The sequence below is a fragment of the Harpia harpyja genome, chromosome 12 (genome assembly GCF_026419915.1).
Source record: "Harpia harpyja isolate bHarHar1 chromosome 12, bHarHar1 primary haplotype, whole genome shotgun sequence".
In the NCBI taxonomy this organism is placed as follows: Eukaryota; Metazoa; Chordata; class Aves; order Accipitriformes; family Accipitridae; genus Harpia; species Harpia harpyja.
In genome coordinates, this window is record NC_068951.1 from 39,078,243 (window position 1) to 39,097,836 (window position 19,594).

The 19,594-nt window shown below is 50.3% G+C and overlaps 1 protein-coding gene and 1 long non-coding RNA gene across 3 annotated transcripts in view; both read left to right on the forward strand.

Moving 5' to 3' along the window:
* The first annotated feature begins 2,833 nt into the window (after window positions 1–2,833).
* Window positions 2,834–4,391, forward strand: LOC128149327 (uncharacterized). Its single transcript, XR_008237608.1, has 3 exons — window positions 2,834–3,456; window positions 3,595–3,986; window positions 4,099–4,391. It is a non-coding gene; the product is annotated as an uncharacterized LOC128149327 (long non-coding RNA).
* Window positions 4,392–12,873: 8,482 nt separating this feature from the next.
* Window positions 12,874–19,594, forward strand: part of PLD1 (phospholipase D1) — a 66,030-nt gene continuing 59,309 nt past the window's right edge. For both annotated transcript variants that reach the window (XM_052803247.1, XM_052803248.1), the window contains exon 1: window positions 12,874–13,082. The gene's annotated coding sequence lies outside the window, so the exon portion shown is untranslated. The remainder of the gene's footprint in view (window positions 13,083–19,594) is intronic.

Genomic DNA, 19,594 nt, shown 5'->3' on the forward strand with positions numbered 1-19,594 from the left:
CTATAAAAATTTCCCTCTCTTAATTTCAACACATTTTCCCTTCCACCGGAGCAATGGAAACGGTCGCAGGCTGCCGGCTTTCCTGGCTCGCCTTTTGAGGAAGGCTGCAAATTCATGTTTCCCGGGAACTACAATTCCCAGAAGACATCTTATCTTCCCCCAAACCAGGAACCGAGGCTCGGGGGCTCTGTCGCAACTTTCAGAAGGCTTCCTTCTCAAGGACCGAGGATGGGACGAGGCCTCCCGGAGCCGCACAGGGAGAGGAAGGTCCTGCCCAAGTAAAAGCATGGTGTTTAAGGGGCTGGCCGGTGTTAAATTAAGTGTTTTAGGGACTGCGTGAGAATGGAAGAAACACCCTCCCCAGCCGTGTGTCTCCACTGAAGTAATATTTCAGCGTGTCTGTTCTTAGGAGTCCACAAAATTCTCTTTAGCCTCTGATCAGGCGTGTTTGTGGTACCCGCTTGAACAGCGTGCTGCGATGCCAAACGCCCCGCTGGCTTCCTCCTCCCGGGGGAACAACCTTAGGAAAGGTTTTAAAAGGAAGGACTTAACTCCATGGCCCTAAGCACTCTCCATACCATTTCATGTGATGTGACTCAGTACCTTACTCGGTCACTTAACAAGCCTTAGTGCTCCTAATTAAAACCAGTCCTTGCCCAGACTATCGATGTGTGAGCGCTGTCTCAGTCAGTAAAGTCATTAATAGCGGTACCACCCCAAACAAACCTATTTGCACGGGGGCTGTAATCTCCTGAAGCGATCTCTGGTTTTTGCAATCAGAAGTCAAAGGTGTTCCTTTTACGACATCCTTCTGAAGTCTGCTTTTCAAAACGTTGAACGCACACCACTGCACCCGGAGTCATGAGGAGCCTCCCAAAAATCAGATAGCGGAGTACATCATCGGCAGCTTAAAAGGTGCAAAGCTGGCATTTGCAGTGCGGAAAGGTTAGGCTTGCTTTCCAGCAAGCCAAAGGAGTTGTGTAACAAGCAGCATCGTGTCTTCAGTGCTTTAAAAACGCAGTAGGACTTGGGGTGCAACCGTGGAAAGTCAGGCTGGTGTGTCAAGAATAACACGCTTTTCCCCATCTAAGTAAGGCAGGGCAGGAGGACACTTAGCTGCTCACTGATAGCAATAGTTTACTGAAATAAATACTGACCTTCAAACAAGTACTAGCATTAATACAAATACTAACCTAAATACAATAAACCTAACCCTTGCCTGGTTTTTTTCCCCACTGGAACATACTCTGTTCCCAGAGGGTTTCCGCTCAGATGTCTCCGGGGGAATCTCAGCATCCCTTTTCATCACTAAATGAAGCTTCAGGAGAGCTTTGCTCTGCGGGTTCAGCCTGAACCACCAGCCCGACAAAAGCTGCTGTGTCAGGAACTAGAAGATGGAAACCAAAAGTGATTCAGAGTAAAGATGAGACAACCTTTCAAAAACCTTGAATCAAGCACTTCTGAAGAGTTTCTAAGAAATATCCCTAGTTGCCAAGAGTAAATCTGTGACAGGTATTGCACCCCCACCACGTATGACATTTCCCTGTCCCTCACAGGAAGAAAATAACAAAGTGCTATTGCTGCAGAAAGCAATCCGATAATGCTTGTTCGTAACTGCTGCTGCCAGGGAAGCCTCGTTGTGCTCCAATTTCGGCGAAGCAAGTTTTAGTTGCTTAAGTTCAGCCATGAACGCTGCACAAGCCTCTGCTACCCCTCTTCCCTGAAAGGCTGTCATTTCAGGGAATGTCGTATGCGATGCTGAGTATTTATATGAAATAATTAGCCAGCTGGCTGCAAGTAGCTGTGCAGCCTGGCATGTGATGGCTGGGCGAGATGCACCCCAAGAATTACAGGTGAGCGGTGGGACCCCCATCTGGAGGGGCCGTGCAATTGCCAGCTGTTTGCAAGAAAATCAATATTTGGACACCTAAATATGCCACAACCATTTTGCTCGGAAATTGTGGGGAAGGAGTGTTGCTCCCTCCCCAGTTTGTTCTTAGAAAGCCTCCCGGGGCCGGCCGTGTCCCCCGTGGGACCGGGATGCTGTATGCACATGGCTTCCCTGGGACCAGACGGGCACCAGAAGCAGCAGAAGAAAAGCAGAGCTATCCCGTCAAGATATTTTCGCATATTTGCAATAGCCCAGTGGTTTCATACTGGATCAGCACGCTGTACCAAGGGCTGGGTGTTTTGAGCCAGAACTCGCAGTCCTGAAGCACCTTCTCCTCCGCCGTCACTGTGCAGTCCCTCACTTCCCTACCTCTATTCACCCACTTTTAAAGTGGTGAATACCCTCACAGCACAGATCTGTTAAAAACGATGGAGAGAGTGGCTGGCCAGAGTCCTAGTTTTGCCTGGTTTTCTGAAAACTGCAGGCGATTTTCCTTTCCGTTTAATATGGTTAGATGCAGGAATATTATACAATTTTTTCCCACTCCTCTGAGATAAAAAGTCACTTCTTCCTACCTTTAAAACAGTAACAGTGGAAGTAGTTCTTAAAAAAAGAAGAAAAAAAAGGCCATGAACCGCTTGCTTTTTGGTCCTTCAGCGTAACACTAAGGTGACGTCGGAAAGCGCCTCAGCTGGACTGGTGGTGGGCGATCCCACGTTGCTGCCGGCGTATCTTTACCCCCTTATCTCTTAACTTCACCCATCTTGTGGCTCAGCTGCCTCCCAGAGCAGAGGTGCTACCGTCCTCTCCGCGGTCTTCAGAAATAGCTGCATCCACAGTGCAGTGCTGGGATTTCATCTCATCGGCTTAACTCCGTTCCTGACCCCAAAGCATTGTTTTGCTTTAAACGCAGAAGGAACAGCGCTGCCAGGAGATAAGGGTGTTTGGATCTGGGATGGGCAGTTTGCTCACGGCAGCCCTCGGTTACTTAAGTCAATATGACAGACGTGCAGCTCTGAGTCATGCCCAGCTGCAACCTTCACCCCCGTAAATCAGCCTGGAGATGTTTGGTTATGGGGAGAACCCAAAGATTTGGAAACAGGTGCCTTCCGAAGCAGCTTTTCAGTTCAATATTAATGCAAATTCCAAGTAAATGCTGGTCGTTTGCATACGGATGTGCCTGAAGAGATGCCAGTAATGATGCCATGACCCCAAATAAATGCTGGCCCTTCTTGTATGAGCACAGAAACCTCCGATGTGCTCAGCTGGAAACGGGGGCTGTAGCTGTGGAGCAGATGCCAACCAAACACCTCGCACTCGTGTTGTTCATCTACGGGAGAGCCAGAAAACTCCCAGCCATGACCTTCCTCCAGCTGATCAGAGATAACCGGGTATCCGGGTATCCATTAGAGACTGGCAGAAAGTTAAAAACCAAAGGAAGTTAAAAAATAAAGAAGGTAAAAACTAAGCAGCCCATCTCTGGGTGTGCGTTACAGGCTGCTGTACGTGATACTTATAATTAAATTGCTGAAGAACCGGTTCTGGTTTAGGTTTACGCTCCCTCGGTAAGTGTGACAGAGGGTAAAACAGGGTAATTTGGCACTTCACAGCCACTTTCATTTGAAGGCTTAAAAATGACTGACACCTCTAAGGCTGCATGCCAGTCTGTTAGTGCCCTTTATGTATTTGTTAATAATTTTCAGAAATCTACAGTGGAACACTGATTGCCAGCTGAGCGAGTGCAAAAACTGGATGAAAGGCAAAAATTTTCAAGGCTTTTCCTTTAATGTTTTCCTCTGTTGAAAGAGGACCTGATGGATTAGCCAGGCAAATGGGCGGTACACGTAGGTAAACACCGTGCTGCTCAGCACGCTGATCCCAAACCTCAGATAAACATTTGTGTCCAGTTATTTCCTCCAAAAAGACTTCCATGTGAAGGCGACTCATCCCATGTTGTACGCTTGGGTATCTTTGTCTGCCAAGCACGCTGTGATTTCTAATACCCTGGTCTTCCCAGATTTATGGACGGAATTCAAGGAAGGTGAGAATATACCCCCAGCAGTGCTCTTTTGAGGTCTGTGCAGCTCATGTGTTGGTGAGTATAAACAGAAGGGATTGCACGGACTCCGCTGGGGTTTTGTGTGTAAGGTTTTGTGTTTCTTTGATTGTTTGGGGTTTTTTTTTTTCACTTGTTCTCCCTTTTTCAGTTTTCATCCTATGGCAAAGCCTGGTTTTACATGTTTTACTTGGACTGTGCAAAATGACCGGGAGTCTGGGAAAAAAAAGAGGAATAGAGAATTACGCTGCTGGTTTTAGAGCTTGAGCAAACTGGGAGCAGAGCACTGGGGAACTGGGACTGATGGCAGCTTTGAGTTTGGTCTAAACTCTTGAAAGGCAGCGCGCAGCAGTTCTTATTGCCTTTTTGCATGTGTGCGTGTCAAAGAGCAAACTAACTTTTTTGAGACCAGCTTTATGCTTCCTGACGGCTTTTCTGAAGGAAAAATAACCCCCTTTTTCTGTGCCTTCTGTTGGGGCCAGGCTCCAGCTTGCACGCCTTTGCTGCGCGGTGTCCGCTCCTCCTCTGGGGGACTTGCCGGTCACCTCAGACCACCGCGTTCGGCTGTTGCTTCTCCTGCCTCCCCTGCAGAGCCTGTGGGTTTTCCAGCTGAGGGCGTTTTGAAACTTTCATGATTCATTCAACCCCCGTTTTTTCTTCCTGTTGTGATCCATCCAACGGGCCACGTCATAAAAATCCTCCTTCCTCCGGCCACCCTGCCCGTGGGCTACCAGGGAGAGGGTGCGTGCAGCATCGCGCGGGAGACGGGCGGTGGCAGGAGGGGACGGATCCATCCTGGCTGTTCAGCTGGATGGCCCCAGCACAGGGACTTCGGAGGAAGCACTCCTTACTGAACCTGTTAAGGAGCAAAGTCCGAGAGCTGCCTCTAGCCTGGCACTGCCTCCTCTTCGTCGGAGCCCTGAACAAACTCCTCCGAGTGAGTCGTCATCTCATTTACATGAGTCAGAAACTGGGGAGGCACTCATGCGACGATAACCGTGGTAAAACACTGGCTCTCCATCGCCAGGAAAACGGAGGTGAAGCGGTGTAAGATGTATTAGGCCAGTTTTCTAACAAAGTTTTGAAAGTTATGAGAGCTCAGATAAAAAGGAAAACAAGTAAAAGCAGCTGCGTTACTAGTTGCTGTGGGAGAAGTGGGTGTCTCAGCAGGACTGCAGGCGAATTCGGAGAATTTAAGGTCAGAAGCACCAACTCCCTTATCTTGTCTGACCACCTCCCTACCGGTTTGCCAGGGTATTTGTAAGTTTTTAAGTACGAATGCCAGAATAAACTATTCTGATCATCTGGCCTGACCTGCAGTGTCAGGCAAGCCACAGGATTTATAGTTTCCTTGAACAAATGTAGCCTTTGGAAGGAAAACACTCCAGTCTTTAATAAAGGTATTTTTAATGATGATGATTCTACTTCACCTGATGATGGGCTGTTTCACTGGCTGGATTTGTGTCCAACCCAGCTTTGCCTGGTTCAGATTCTGACATTCAGGTGACATCCAAGAAAGCATTTTCACTTCACAAGAGTAACTTTCCGAGAGAATAAACGAGGATCTGAGGAACCAGGGAAGTAGCATATTGCAAAAGCATACAAAAAAGCTGATTCATGTGATAATCAAAAATTGAAGTGATGAGCTCATTTTGAGCATTTTAATAGTGTGAGTGAACGAAGCCAGAGTTTAAATGAAAATATTCAGAGCTAATACTGCCAGTAGCTATAGGCACATGTAAGCCTGAGGGAGTCGTTTTAGATGCAGAGCATAACTGGAATACACAGAGCTAGCACCAAGCGAAAATGTGACTATAGAGAAAAATACGCTATTTTTAAAAATGCACCTACAGAAAGATAAGATATGTGTGCTATAGGGAGAGATTTTGTAGTTCCTTCTCTCTATGGGATCATATGCAGCCAGAACAGCAATAAAGAGAAAATGGTGTTTACTAAAGCTAACAAGGAAAAGAAACTCAGTAGAAACAGCATGGAACATTGTGAAAGAAGCAACCAGTGGCTCAGAGGATGAGATTTTTGCATATACTTAATAAAAACAGAGGGGAAAAAGAAAATAAGGTGGGAAGGTTGGAGCAGTGCCGGATCCAGAGACACGGAGCAACGCGGAGTTGGTGGTACGCTGGGTAGCACAGGGTATCTCAGCGCTATACAAGAAAAGAAAGTAAGATTTACACCAGATAAAACCAGCTTAAAATTACGCAATGACTACCACAGTTCCTATCCCCGCCTCGAAGCCTACTTTTAAAATGAAACATTAAGAGCAACCTCAACTCAGAAAGTGTTGCTTTTAATTTAAACAAGCGAGCACGTGCACCTAGAGATATAAAACCAGGGGAAAACAATTCAGCGAGTAAAACAATGTTACGTCCAGAACAGACAAAGAACTTGCAGTAAAATCGGAAAAAATGCGGTCGCTTCAGTTACAGCACGCCCGCCTAGCCCTGCAAGGAGTAAAACGCTTGTTGCAGAGGCATCGACCAGCCTCACCCGCGGCTGATCCATCCTCGGCTGGGCTGAGCCACAGGTACAAACGCCAGCGAAGGGCTCGGCTGGGGAGAAGCGTGGTGTTGCTTTCTGGCGGAGGGCACGGAGAGGGCTGCAGGAAGCCCGTAGGCTTTAGGGGAAGGAAGTCTGGGGACGAGCGGCCGGGGGATCTGCGCGAAAGCGAGAAGATGTTGGGGAGGAAGGGCTGGCCGAGACCTGGAAGTTGTTTCTGGTGAAGAAGCGGGCTGGCGGACGGCGAAAGGGGACGGCATCGTGAGTATCTGCCGGGGGAGCGAGGACGATGGAGCGGGCTTGGGCTGCGGGTGGGGGGGGAGAGACGCGCCGTGCCCCCGCGGGGGGCTCGGAGGTTTAAATGCAGCCCCGGGAGTTGATTGTGGTTTGGGAAGTGCTAAGCCGTTCTTGGGGCTTGAGCGGCGAGGGTGGAAATCGGTGGCGGCTCTGGGGACCCGGGCTCCGCGTCTCGGTGCGGCCGGCGGGATGCAGCACGAGGGGTGCCGGGGTGATGATGATGGCCGTGGGTGCCGGGGTGATGATGATGGCCGAGGGTGCCGACGCCTGCCTGCAAGGGTTAGGGAAGAAATCCGGAGCAGAAGAGGCATTAGAGGCCGTAAGGCTGCACAGGGGCGTCTGCTGCTCTCTTGAGGATGGAGACATGGCTGTGGGCACCGTCAGCGGGCGGCTTCTTCGGCGGAGGAGGTGCTGACGAGATCCTATTAAATAAGCGAAATTCTGAGATGCCAAATGATGGAAAGCAAAACGCTGGTCCCCAGAGCGGTGCATCGAGGTGGTACCACGTACCCAGGGGGGTGGGAGGCATAGACCCCTACCTCAACAGGGCGAGAAGCCTGTGCAAGAGGGAAGATGCCCAAAACCCTCCGTTATCAGGAAGCTAAAGGTCTTTCAGGCTTATGCTAAGATTGTTTATTTCCTCAAGGAAAATCCTGCATCCCAAAGTAATCTGCGAGGAGGTGTCTTGAGATTTTTCTGGAAGAGGTGTTGTTCCCCCACAATAACACCAGGAAAAGCCCCTGACGAGCATCCCAGCGAGCAGGGCACATCTGGTGTGGGTTGAGTCACGGGAACAGAGAGTTTTGATATTGCTAGGAAAAAAAAATAATGGTGCATACCGATGGCTGTCACAGGAAAGACTCGCTCCTTTCAGTGGCTTGGTGCTGCAAAATACACTTTATACAAGACAAAGGTTTCTTCTCAGGAGTTTGAATGGCTGTTCTTAGCTCTTGACAAGCTTGGAGTGAGCAAAATAGGCTCTTCTTTCTTTCCTGTAAGCATAATAAATATAAATGTACTATGATAAAGGGTCAATGGAATATAGTGAGTTCTTACACAAGTAAATTTGTCTAATTTTGTTCCCAGACAACAGCAACAAAGGGATGCTGCAGCGAACGCCTCGCAGTAATAAAGTTTGAGTAGGGAGAGGAAATTAGATCCTGTTTCTGAAAGGGAAGAGAAAGCGAGGCTTTGTGAACGAAGAACAAATCTGAAAGGTGCTGCTTCTTCCCCCTGCTTATGCTCAAATATCAATACAGGGAATAACAGTAGAAGCTGCAGCTGGAGAGGGCACTAGGGGTCACCACTGTCTTATCTATGTCATCTGGATTTAATTCTGAAGTAAGATAAATAACATGATAGAAAACAAAGACAGGCTATTATGGTTTTTTGGTTTGTTTTTTTTTTGTGGGCCAGACAGCTTGCATTTCATTTCTTCGTTTTCTCCTCCTGCCTGCCTTCTGTCTGTCTCTTCCTTAAAACAAACCCCAGGGACGCATGTAGGATGCAGCCAGGGAGGATGCTCTAGAAGCAGGGGAGTTGCATCAAAATTCCCTCTGCACAGCTCCCATTTATTTAGAGCAAAGGTTAGGCAAATCACAAACGGTAAGTCAGTCGAGCAGAATCACATAACAGCCTTGGCATGTCTCTGCAAGTACCGCAGAGCAAACTGATTACTGTAATGAATAGCACCCTTGTAGTCCAGAGAGTAACTCCTGATATGTTTTGCTCTGCCTGGCCTACAGTCCTGTGTCTCAAGATCTTTCTCCCCTCATTTTTCCCCCCAACCAGGTAAGTATCCCCGACTTCTCGTGAAATTGCATCCGATATCTGCATTAGAAGGAGGATTGGGTGTCTGGGTTGTGAAAAGAATTGCAAATCCTCTTCTCTGAGACTTTTTTTGACCTCGTGTCTAGGAAGTAACCATTGGTGTGGGCTGAGTTGATTGAGTGCTGGAATAGCGCATTTTAAGGTGGGACACAAGGTGTCTAGGGAGGAAAAATATTTCTTTACTGAGGTCGAGAACTCGTCTCGAGACAGACAGGCTTTCAGGCATGCAAGACCTGATGAAGAGGTTGCACCCTCTGCCAGCCTGTTTTTTTTTAGCTATAGTAGTTGATCTTGCAAGACTTGGATTCCCTTTTTTTTCCACAGATAAATTAGGGTAAATTGTGGTGGTTTTTGTTGCGTGATATTGTGGAAGTTGAAAGTTCACATGAACTCAAAACCTCACTGGACAATTTATTTAAAGAAATAGCTATGAGGCGTTGCAAAATTGCAAAGATTTCCTGGCTAGGAAAGTCCCTTGCAAATCGCTGGAGACAGGGAGAGTCCCGCAGAAGCTCCCCCATTACCGTGCCCCATTCGCGTACTCCTTCCTAAGCATCAGTTATAATTCCCTTGGGATGGCACCCTGGGATCAGATGGTGTTTAGCCTGACCTGACACACATGAGAACACAAGAACGGATATATATATATATATACACTTTGATTATCACAGCGATGATAAAGCTGCTTGGAGCGTGTTACTGTACAGGCTGTTTCCGGAGAAGCGTGAGAGCAAATCCGGACTCGTAGCCCAAGCGATGCTCAGGGCTAGCGCAAGCACACGCAGGACACGTCTGTCCACGCTCCTTGCTTCTGCCGGCTCCAGACCTGGCCATCAGCTGCGCGTTAGCTCGGAGCTGGTTCGGTGTCACCTCAGGTATACGTGGGCTGCAGTCACGCTATCAGCCAAAGGTGGGGGAGTTCTCTGGCTCCCTATTTTAGGATTTTATGTAACATCCAGCTTATGTAAGCCTTTGTCTGTTAACAAAACGGGTGGAGCGTGTCTCGCTTAGATTCCTCGCTAAAGAAGTGCTCGTTACTTAACTCTTACTCAAGTGCTCATGACATACTTTAAGAATATTTTAGTTAGTTCCTTTCCCGTTGCTAACAATAACGTACGGACTTGACAACTTGTTATGGACAAATGATAAAACGTGTAATTCACCATTTAATGAACTGCTGTTGAGGAAGATGAGGGAAAAACGAGGCAGACCCCAAACCCTAGCCCCGGATTGTGTCTTGCTTTCTTCTTGCTCCCTCCTGGCCGGACACAGTTTCGGGGTGCTGGTAGGGGATGAAACATGGTTTGGCCTTGCTGGGATGGCTCGGCCTGCGGGACATGCCTGGGTACCCAGTGTTGGTAGCAAACCCCTCGTTTTTAGCACAGCCAGGGTTGTACCCAGCATCGGTTCCCAGGCGGAGGGGAAGGGGAGGGGGGCAGCAGCACTGAGCACCCCGCGGGCCCACGTCCCCGTCCCAGAGCTGCTTTGGACCCCGGGGAGGTCACGCTGGTCTCTGTGGTTCATTAAATGCCTTTCCAGATCTGGTCTTTGGTTCTCCAGCAGGTAAAGGTGGGTCGTATCCTGCTGTGTGGGCATGGCAAGGCATTAAAAGCTGTCAGGTGCCCGGATCCTGCAGTAGAGAGGACCACGTAAATTGTTTTCAGATGGACTTGTTGAGCTCGCACAAACCTGGCATTCATGTTACCGCAGGGTTTTAAATAGAAAGACAGTGTGTGTCTTAGCTTAACACCATAAGGAGATGGTTTCCACTCTCTCCTTCCTCCAGATACTGTGCTTCATATACTGACGTGCTTGGCATTCCTTTAAGCTTTGTGAATTGCTGCAAAAAAACCCCCTTTTTATTTTTTTCCTCCCCTTGTTCTCCCTTGAAGCTGTGCACTGCCCTGCAGCCCTGTGCCTCTGCGCTGCCCGCTGGGGCCTCGGCAGCTGTGGGCTGCACGGGGCAGCTCCCACGCGACGGCATCTGTGGGACGATGGTACCTGTGGGATGATGTGCCAGGGAGGAGAGGCGCGGGAGGGTTCGGGTTTGGGTTTTTTCCTGCCCAAAAGCAAGTTTGCGATACAGGAAATAACATCTTATTTTAGCTCTGAGGCCCATTTCTGTCCCCTGAGGGTCTTAAGGGGTGACACGGATCAGAGATGCACCGCCGCAGGGAAGATCAAGCTAAGAAGTGGTATTTCATGTTTTATTCCATACATATATTTTTTTTTTTTTTTTTTTAGCTTTTCTTTTACCAATTTCATTCACACCCTCCCCTCGAGAGGAGGAAAAAAACCAAACCCAAACAGCGCGAGCTTTGTTTTTGTTTCCATGGGAATTCTGTGAGAAGGGGAGACTGTGAAAGAAAACTGAAATATTCTGGCCAAACCCCGATAAGGTTTGGATCCTGAGCAGCCCCCGGGCTGTCTTGTAGCAACTAAAGTCCAGGGGGTCCCGCTGTCCCCTGGCCATGCAGGCGGGGAGGTCTGGGACGGGGCTGCAGCTGCTGCTGTGTCATGGGGAGCGTTACTGTGCTGCGGGGCTGCGCCAAAAAAAGCGATTTGGGTGGAGAAGATATGACTACAACTCCCAGGAGGCACCGTGGCCAAGTCAGGCCATCATGTTTAAGTGCCTTTCATCAAAACTTCCTCCCCTGCCTCTTCCTCCAAAGTTAGGAGGACAATTTCAGTCCTTGAAGGGGGTAGGAAAAAAAAAAAAAAAGTACGTGACAATGCGATTTCCACACCACCACCACCCCCCCCCTTTTCCTTTTGGAATACTGGTCTTATGGGAGAAAACAATACCGATCCCTTTTTTGTGCATGTATGTGGCTTAATGCCAGCTGGCCCACGTTAGGCTGTCTCTGGGCTGCTCCACCCTTGGCAGCATCACCAGTGGCTGCCCCAGCGTGGACCCCGTGGGGTTTTCCTGGGGTGTCTGGGGCACGCGTCCACGGGAACCCATCGCCCGCTGCGGGTGTTGGGGTGGTCTCGGCGGAAGGAGCTGAGCACCATTCTACATTCTGTGTAGATCCGCTACCGCTCACAGACCTGTTGCTCCACGGGCAGTAGGGCTCCAGCAGAGGCTGGGGACAGGGCGCAGGAGGCACGGTGATGTCCCACGCTGGAGCTTGGCATCCCGCCGTGCCAGAGCCAGCCCTCGTCTCGCTGTCGGGCGACGCAGCTGGTTCCTCCCTCTCCTGGGGCTCTGCTGGCTCCTTCCCAAATGGAACCCAACTGGGGGAAAAAACTAACCCCCAGTTTTCCCCCCCCCCGAGTTCCCCTCTGCCCCCCGTGGCTTTGCAGAGGCACCAGCATCACCCACGCTCCGGCCCAGGGAACGTCTGTGCGGATAAAGGGGAGATACAAGGAAGAAAAAGGTCCTGCAGGTTGTCTGCAGATGTGAAGGACAGGTAGAAGAGTGCTCAACTCGAGCAATTGATGGTTTGTTTGGTTTTGCCATCTTTGGTACTTTGCCTAACCAGGAACGTGTGGGTTGCTGCGAACGGTGTCGGCTGAAGCGCAGCAGTTCGGCAGCACCGGGCTGGGGAATAGCTTGTTATTTGTAACAGGGTAAATAACACGGCGCTGGAGTTTGTACTAGTGTAGCTGTGCTCATTTTGCAAGGGAAAAGCAACCTGGTCAGAAAAAAGTCTATAGGTAAACCCCTGTATTTGGATGACATCTGTGTTCAATCCCTGCCATGGCTCTGCTGAAACTGCTGAGGGCCCTCCTGCGCTCCAGCCCTTGGGCAGAACTGCTTTCTGCCATAGAGTGAAAGGGGAGAGTGCTTTTCTGGGTGCAAGAAAATGGTTTGGGATGCCTGGAGAAGTTGATGGCTTCTTTCTGTTGTCACGTGCTCGCTCCCACCCTCGCTGAGGCCATAGTTTGGCATTTTTCTCGTGTCTAGCAGCCGCTGTCCCTCTGTTCCTCTCCTTTCCCCGTGTTTGTGATGCCAAGTGGTGATCAAGATTGAGGATGAGGTCCTTATTAAAAAAAAAAAAATTTAAAAAAAAAAAATAAAAATCCCTTTTTCTTTTCCTGGGTTATCTTTCAGCTGGCAGATTGGGTTTGGTGTGCAGCACCACAGGGTCTTAGTCCTCAAAAAGCCCTTCTGCAGGTGGCTCTATATGCCTCATGTATTCCCACTTTTGGCCAGCTCACTAGGCATGGCACTGAAAATTTTTAAAGAGAAGAAAAAACATGAATGAAGGGCAACTAAATAATAAGAAAAAAAAGATTCCTAACATTAGCACCTTGGTTTTACAGGCTGCAGCGGCATTGATCCCTGTGTGACTGCCACGCAACGTGCTCTTTGCACCAGCATCTCATGTTAAATAAGAAAACTTCACACCCCCTGCGACAGCAGTGAGTGTCCTCTGAGGGATGCGTGGAAGCTCCTGAAGATCGAAAAGCAGGTGGGAACAGAGAACCAAAGAAACCCCCGGCAGACAATATCGTGTTTCTTCAGAGCTCGAGATATTTTTGAAGGTGTGTGCCAAGTGTCCACTTTATGAATTGCCTCTGGGACAGGGAAGGTTATGGGAAGCGGAGCAAATCGCTAACGGACACGGGCAAAACGGCATTTCTCCTGGAAGAGATGGTAACTGCGGGTGGAGAACCTGCTCTGTTGTGGTGCTCAGGAGAGGGGAATCGTGCTACGTAGGTGCCAAAAAGCTCGTTGAGAGTGTCTGCTCTCTTCTGCTGCTGGTTTAGCCCTGCTCACAGCGCCTGCCAAAGTAAACCTAGCAGCAGCGAAATTAAATATGCATTAACCGAGCTAAGGTTTATGGATTTGTCGAGGCTTGCCCGAATTCAGCCAGCCGGTTGCATAGGCGATGAGCGCCAAAGCGAGCGCTGGGCGGGCGGGCAGGGGTTTGACCACAGACAGTCATTCCTCTCTGCGTCTGAGACGTCCCCTCTCTGTACCGACGCGCGTGGAGGGGCACACGGAGATGGGAGACGGGGGGGGGTCCCCTGCAGCCCGCTGGCCTCCTGCCCAAGGAGGCTGCGGGGTTAGCAGAGGCGAGGCTGGAGAGGACGGCAGAGATGGGGCGTCCTGGGCAGGCGGGTGCCCCGAAGGATGCTCTGCAGGACGTCTGTCCTCCGATTCCCGTCCCATATGCTGGCGTTAGCGTTAAACTTCTCTGCAGCGTGGGGTAACGTGTTCCTCTCGAGCCCGGCTTCGCCTGCTCTTTGGGGCGGAAAGGTGATGGCAGTGACACAGAATGACTTTCTGTATTTCCCGTTGGCCCTGTTCTTCGCTGCAGAGCTCCACCCTGCTTTTCTCCGTTGCTTCGTTCTCTCGTGACACTGCGTGTTAGAAATGTGCGTGCTGTCTTTTTCCTTCCTCAAGACAGACAGCACTGGTGAGCCGCCCTGACTCACAGCTCTCCAGAGATGTTGAGCGTAGTAGCAGTGTTTGAGCTCAACGCCGTGATTTGAAGGAAGCTGTGTTGCAATGCTATTGGGAACCCACCTTGGATTTGGGAGTTTGATTTTAAACATGAAGCACATCACTCATGCTGGTTTTAAGCCATTGGTAAGCCAAGTCATAGTAAACCCAGTGCAAATGAGCTAAGCCGATGTGCTGCAGGTGTGCCCATAGCCAAAGCAGGTACTGTTCTGGTGGAGAAGCTTCAATATTGCACTGCCAGAACACAGGTAGAGTCTGTCTCTGCGTTAGCAGTGACCAAAGTTGGGTTATTTATCTCACGTAGATTTGAGGACCACGGTTCAGTTCCTCGCTATTTAAAAAAAAAAAAAAAAAAAAAATCAATCCTTTAAGGAAGAAAAATATCCTAACAACCCTATTGAAATCTTGCTGTAGAGACAGAAGCGGGAATGCTGAATTCCCAGGAAAAAGTCACCAAGATGTCCCCTGTCCAGCTGCGGTGGTGGAAGCTGTAGTACTGCAGACGGGTTTCAGGCATTTTACCAGCACGCAAGACTGTGTTATAGCCGTTTAACGTATGGAGGATTTTTGCTTCTCCGCTTGTCAGTTCAACGCTTCTGTAAGCACGAAAATTTTCTCTCCCTCTCGCTACAAAATCTGCTTCTTTGCATATTAAAAAGGGCATATGGGAAGTAACATGAAAAACGCAGACAAGTACCGCTCAGATACAAACAATATGTGGCCATAATTACTAGGTTGTCTTCTGCTAAAAATAACATTGCATGTGTACTTAATTCATTGTTAATTTACACAGACTTTTTTTCATTTGTTCCCCTCGCCAAATGTCATTTCTCGGCGGCGGTAGGGGAAAACAGACTTCTCCCTGTGGAAGTAATTGGGCTTCTGCGAGAAGAGTACAAAAGGGGAAAAACCGTGCTCCCTGCGAAAGCTGCATTCGCATGAGCGGGGAGCGAATCGCCTTGAGTCCCTGGCCTTGCAGGGCTGTGGAGTCGAAATTTAAAACAAAAGCAGACTTTCCCCTCACTGTCAACGGATCACTTCTTGATTTTTTTTTTTTCCCCCCTCTAATCAGAAGAGCCCACCGCAACAAAAACCAAGGGGCAGCACCCCGCCCCGGCCCCCCGCCCCTCCCGCCCGCCTCCCACCGCCCTCCTTCGCCGGCGGGGAGGGGTTTTCCCTCCGCTCCCGAGCGCCCATAGGCCGGAGCGCCTGGTGGGCCGGCTCGCCGCTTCGCTTCGCCTTCGCGGGAGCCCGGCCTGGATGCTGGGAGGCGGGAGCGGCGGGGCCGGCCGGGCGGGGCCGGGCTGCGGGGCGGCTCCTGCGGCTGCGGGGCCGCCGCTTCTTCGGCGAGGAGAGGGGCTTCGCCGGCTCTGGCAGCGCCATGAGGCACCCGCTTCGGCGGGGCGGGAGGTTGGTGCGGAGGAGACGGGGCTGCCGGTCGCTTGCGGGGGGGGGGGGGGTGTTTTGGGGGCGGTTTTGGGGGAGAAAACAGGCGGTTTCTCAAGCGCGGGACGGTTACGTTGAAGTGAATTCCCTGCTCGGGCTCTTTGCCGAGGCTGGGCGGCAGGCTTTGCCAATGGGAGGTGTTTATCGGCCCTCTAGGACGTTCTTGGGATGACTTAACTAATTTTTCGTGCTTTGAAAAGAGGGGGGGGGTTGGATCCGGCGAGGCCGGGGGGGCTCTGGTAGCTTTACCTTTGCCGTGAACTTCAGGGTTTCTGAGACGTATCTGGCTGGCGTGTGGCTCCAGAGCTGGCGAAATCGTGTCTCGGCCCGGTCCCTTTCAGCAGCCGCCGTTTCGGGACACGGGACAAACCCGAAGAGTTTCCCAGCACGCTGGCAGCCGGCTGACACAACCTGTTCTGCCAAGCCGCCCGCTCGATTTCTCGCAATGAAAGCCTTTTCTGCCCATCGCTGGTTTTTTCTTGACTTGGCACCATGCTCTTTCCTGGTACAGGAGGTTGCTCTTTGGAAACCTTCAGCCCCAACGTGCCTCGGATCTGGCCCGGGCAATGACTGAAGGCGGTGCAGCTCCGTTGAGTTCGGGAGCGTTTCGCCTGCGCGGTCGGGGCTGACACGGGCTCCGTACACAGCAGGACAATACCTATTCCGTGTCCAGGTCTACGCGGTCTCCAAATCCGTCCTTGAAGTAAATCTGCGCGATGCCGCTGAAGTCGTTAGAGTTACGTGGCTCTCTGGGGGACAAACGCTGGTAGTTTAATTGGGCGGATGAAGCTCTGTTAGCCTGGTGCTCGGCTGAAGATTGTAAGTAATGGGATGTCACGGCGAGGCCGGCGCGTCCGTAGCCGCTGGGACAAATGCTCTGTTTGTGTACGGCGTTGTGTTTCATAGCTGCCCGTGTTTGCAGCTCAGGGGGTGGGAACTCTTGTTTCGAGTGTCTTTAATCGCTCAGGAATTCATGTTTTCCTTCCCGTGCCGTCGCTGGCGTTTGATGGCGTGAGCTCATGCCAGAGGCTCGCAGGTAACCAGGGGACTTAATTTCTGACCGCCTCTTCTCATCGTGCTCCCAGGAGCGTTAGCTCTGTGGCTTGGGTCTCGCGGCCAAATCCTGCCCAGCTTTGCCAGAAGTTGGAAAGCTCCGAGTTTAAGCCCCTGGGCTACCCTTCCTTTTCAGCTTGTCATCGGTCTGCGCTGTATTTACTGTGAATATCCAGAAAGCCCTTTCCTTCAGGGTAAGTGTTACGGTGGGATGCTGAGTGCTGCCCAAGGATGCTGGGATCCCCGATCCCTGCTCAGGGAATGGGCGCTGAGCACCAGTGTGGCATGCTGGCCGCCAGCCCCCCTTGTGCGACTACCCTGCCCTGCGCTCGCCTGCGGCTGAAAGGGGCTCTTTCTCCCATCCTTTTGCTGTGAGATACCACCAAACCTGTAAAATCAGGGGTTTTTTGCAGTGGGAAAGCGTGCCTGGCCTTCCCCAGGGCTGAGGGTGCAGCACGTGGGAGAGCCGCGGTGCCTGCACCGCCACGGCATCCCCGTCGCCCGTCTTCGCGCAGGATTTAGCTGGCCGGGGGGGCTGAGCCCCAGGCTCGGTCCCAGCTTCCTGGGGGAGAGGGTCGAGGTTTCTCAAAACAGGCTGGGGGAAAAAAGAAAAACAGATCCCTCCGAAAAGACCTATTCAAATTTACAGAGATTCTTGTAGGCTGTGGTTCAGCCGATTAAATGAAAGTTTATTGAGAGGTATATCTGTTTCTTTTTTTTTTTCTTTTGCCAAGATCTAACACTCCTACTTGGAGAAGATCCCAGGGTCTCAGTCTCACTTAAATACCCATTTGCACATTTAATTTTGTCCATATACATAATGTCCTCCTTTTCAGGATTATTGAAAATTAGTGCTGAGGCTCTGGTCTTACTGGAACTTCTTACTGGACTTCTGAGGGCTGCGATGCTCCTTTTATTTTGAGAGGCTTGAACTCCTGCCACAAATAATCCTGTTGCTGGCAGGTGTCTCCTGAGCTCTCGCAGCTGAGGAAGAATTTGCTGGGTTGAGAACTGCAGCTTCTTTAAACTGCTGAAGATACTGTTTTACATATATATATATATATATAAAAAAATAAAAGTGCTAGGTAGGTGATCTTTGCTGGTGAAATCATTCTTTCATGAAGCGGGCTGAAATCCAGTAAAGATTTCTAGGTGAGGTATGGCTTTTCTTAATAGTAGCAAAGTGTAAAGGCTTGTGTCAACTTGATGTTGTTATCCCCTGTAATTTATGAAGCGCTCTTTGGACTGCAGGTGTGTCTGCAGTGAAGGAAAGATCCTGTGTTTTACAGTGGGTCTGCTCTCCAGCAGTGATTTGAGGAATCTCTTCCTTGATAAACCATGTGAAGAAGTGCGGTTGTCTCTCCTCTATCTGTTAGTTATGAACTGAACTTGGGTTTTTAGAGTTATTTCTTCTCTGGTAATTGATTTAAAGCAAGTTAGCAAATCTTCAGGGAAAGAAGCGTCAGGGGAATGCACTTAACTGCCAGTGTTGCCACAAATTTTATTCCCTTGAAATGAAATCGGAAAGAAGATATCAGTTATTAATGTTCCTACGGACTTCTAGATTTATCTTCTCTATCTCTACCTAATGAACACACCAAAGGAGAAACTCAGGCTCCGAAATAACCGGAGCCCCAGAGCTCTGCAGCAAGCCGTCACGCTCCGTTATGAGAAGCACCCTCCTGTTGCCTTTGCTGCAAACAGGTCGTTCCTTAATTTCACGCTGGAACAGCTATTCTGAAGCAAGTAATTTAAAAAATAATACTAATAAAAAAGTTAGAGTGGGAACGAGCATTGTACAGTGGCCCTAAATCTGTGTATAACAGAGCTGAGGAAGCAATTTGATTTTCTTCTGGGTGTTGAGTTGCTGGAGTGTCTAAAGTCACTAACCACCTGGTCTTAGCCGAGGCTGAGGAGGGAGGAGGGCGAGAGCAAGCACTGCCTGCCTTTTCCTCCTATTCTCTGGCTGACAATTGATGATGTGCTTTTAACTTGCTCGCACATGCCCTGTGCCCTGGAAACTCTCCGGCAAGGGCTGAGAGAGATTTGGTCACGGCCATGTGTCTGACGGAAGGTGCGGTTGGCTTCTTTTTTTCTTTCCCTTCACAAAACCTTGGCCGACCTTTGTTGTTGTTTTTGCCAAAAAGAAGGGTTTTTTCGGTCCATATTCAGGTGCAGCTTGTCATGCTTTTTCTGCTCTCTGAGATGTGGGATGTGCGAATAGCTGGCACGCAGCCTGGCTTCTTTGCAGCTGGCTCTGCGGGGCCAGACCTCAGCGCTGCTGAGCTGCAGGATGGAGCTACGCATATACTATATTATCAATTTAAATTTTTTGGTTTTATATATATATTACAAAAATAATTTTTAGCCAGGTACCCCTGCCCTGCCACTCGCTTTCACGGACTCGTGAGCATCTGCCAGATATACATACCAGCTCCACGTGTGCAGACACCCTGGAAAGCAGAGGGTGGTGGAGGGACTGGGGGGAAAAAAAGCTCTGTTTGCCAGCTTTTCTTTCCAAAATATTTGCCATGCTGCTCCCCCACCTGCTTGGCACAGGGTGTCCGGGGTGGCAGGAGGCAGCCGTGGTCCTTGGGGCAGGGGACGTGCACCCTTACCCTGGCTCCTGTGCCGAGCAAACAGGAGAGAAACGTGGATTTGCAGATCATAAATTTTATATACATCTATACACACGCTTGTGTCTTCAGGATTCGGTTTTCTCTGTTTCCGTGCAGTAATAGTGGGAGGTATCGAATCGCTGGGGTCGGCATCGCGTGCCATCGCCGCTGCCCTGAGCGCTCTGCGCATCCCTCCCTCCTCGTGCCCACGCGCTGCGGTGGCATTCACTGCTTTCTAGAATCTAGAATTAAAGCAGATAAACACCCAAAGCCGGGGGTTTACGTAACGAAGCGGGAGCGGGGCTCGTGTCTTGTCAGACGGCTCGCCTGGGCACCCATCTGCTAGCGCGGGGAGAAGCTGTCTGGTGGTTGCTGCTCCCACGCTGGAGAGCCGGGACCCCAAAAGGAGCTGGGACGGTGCCGGGCATCCCCCCCCCGGCACGTCCCGCTGCCTCGCCAGCAGGGAGGCG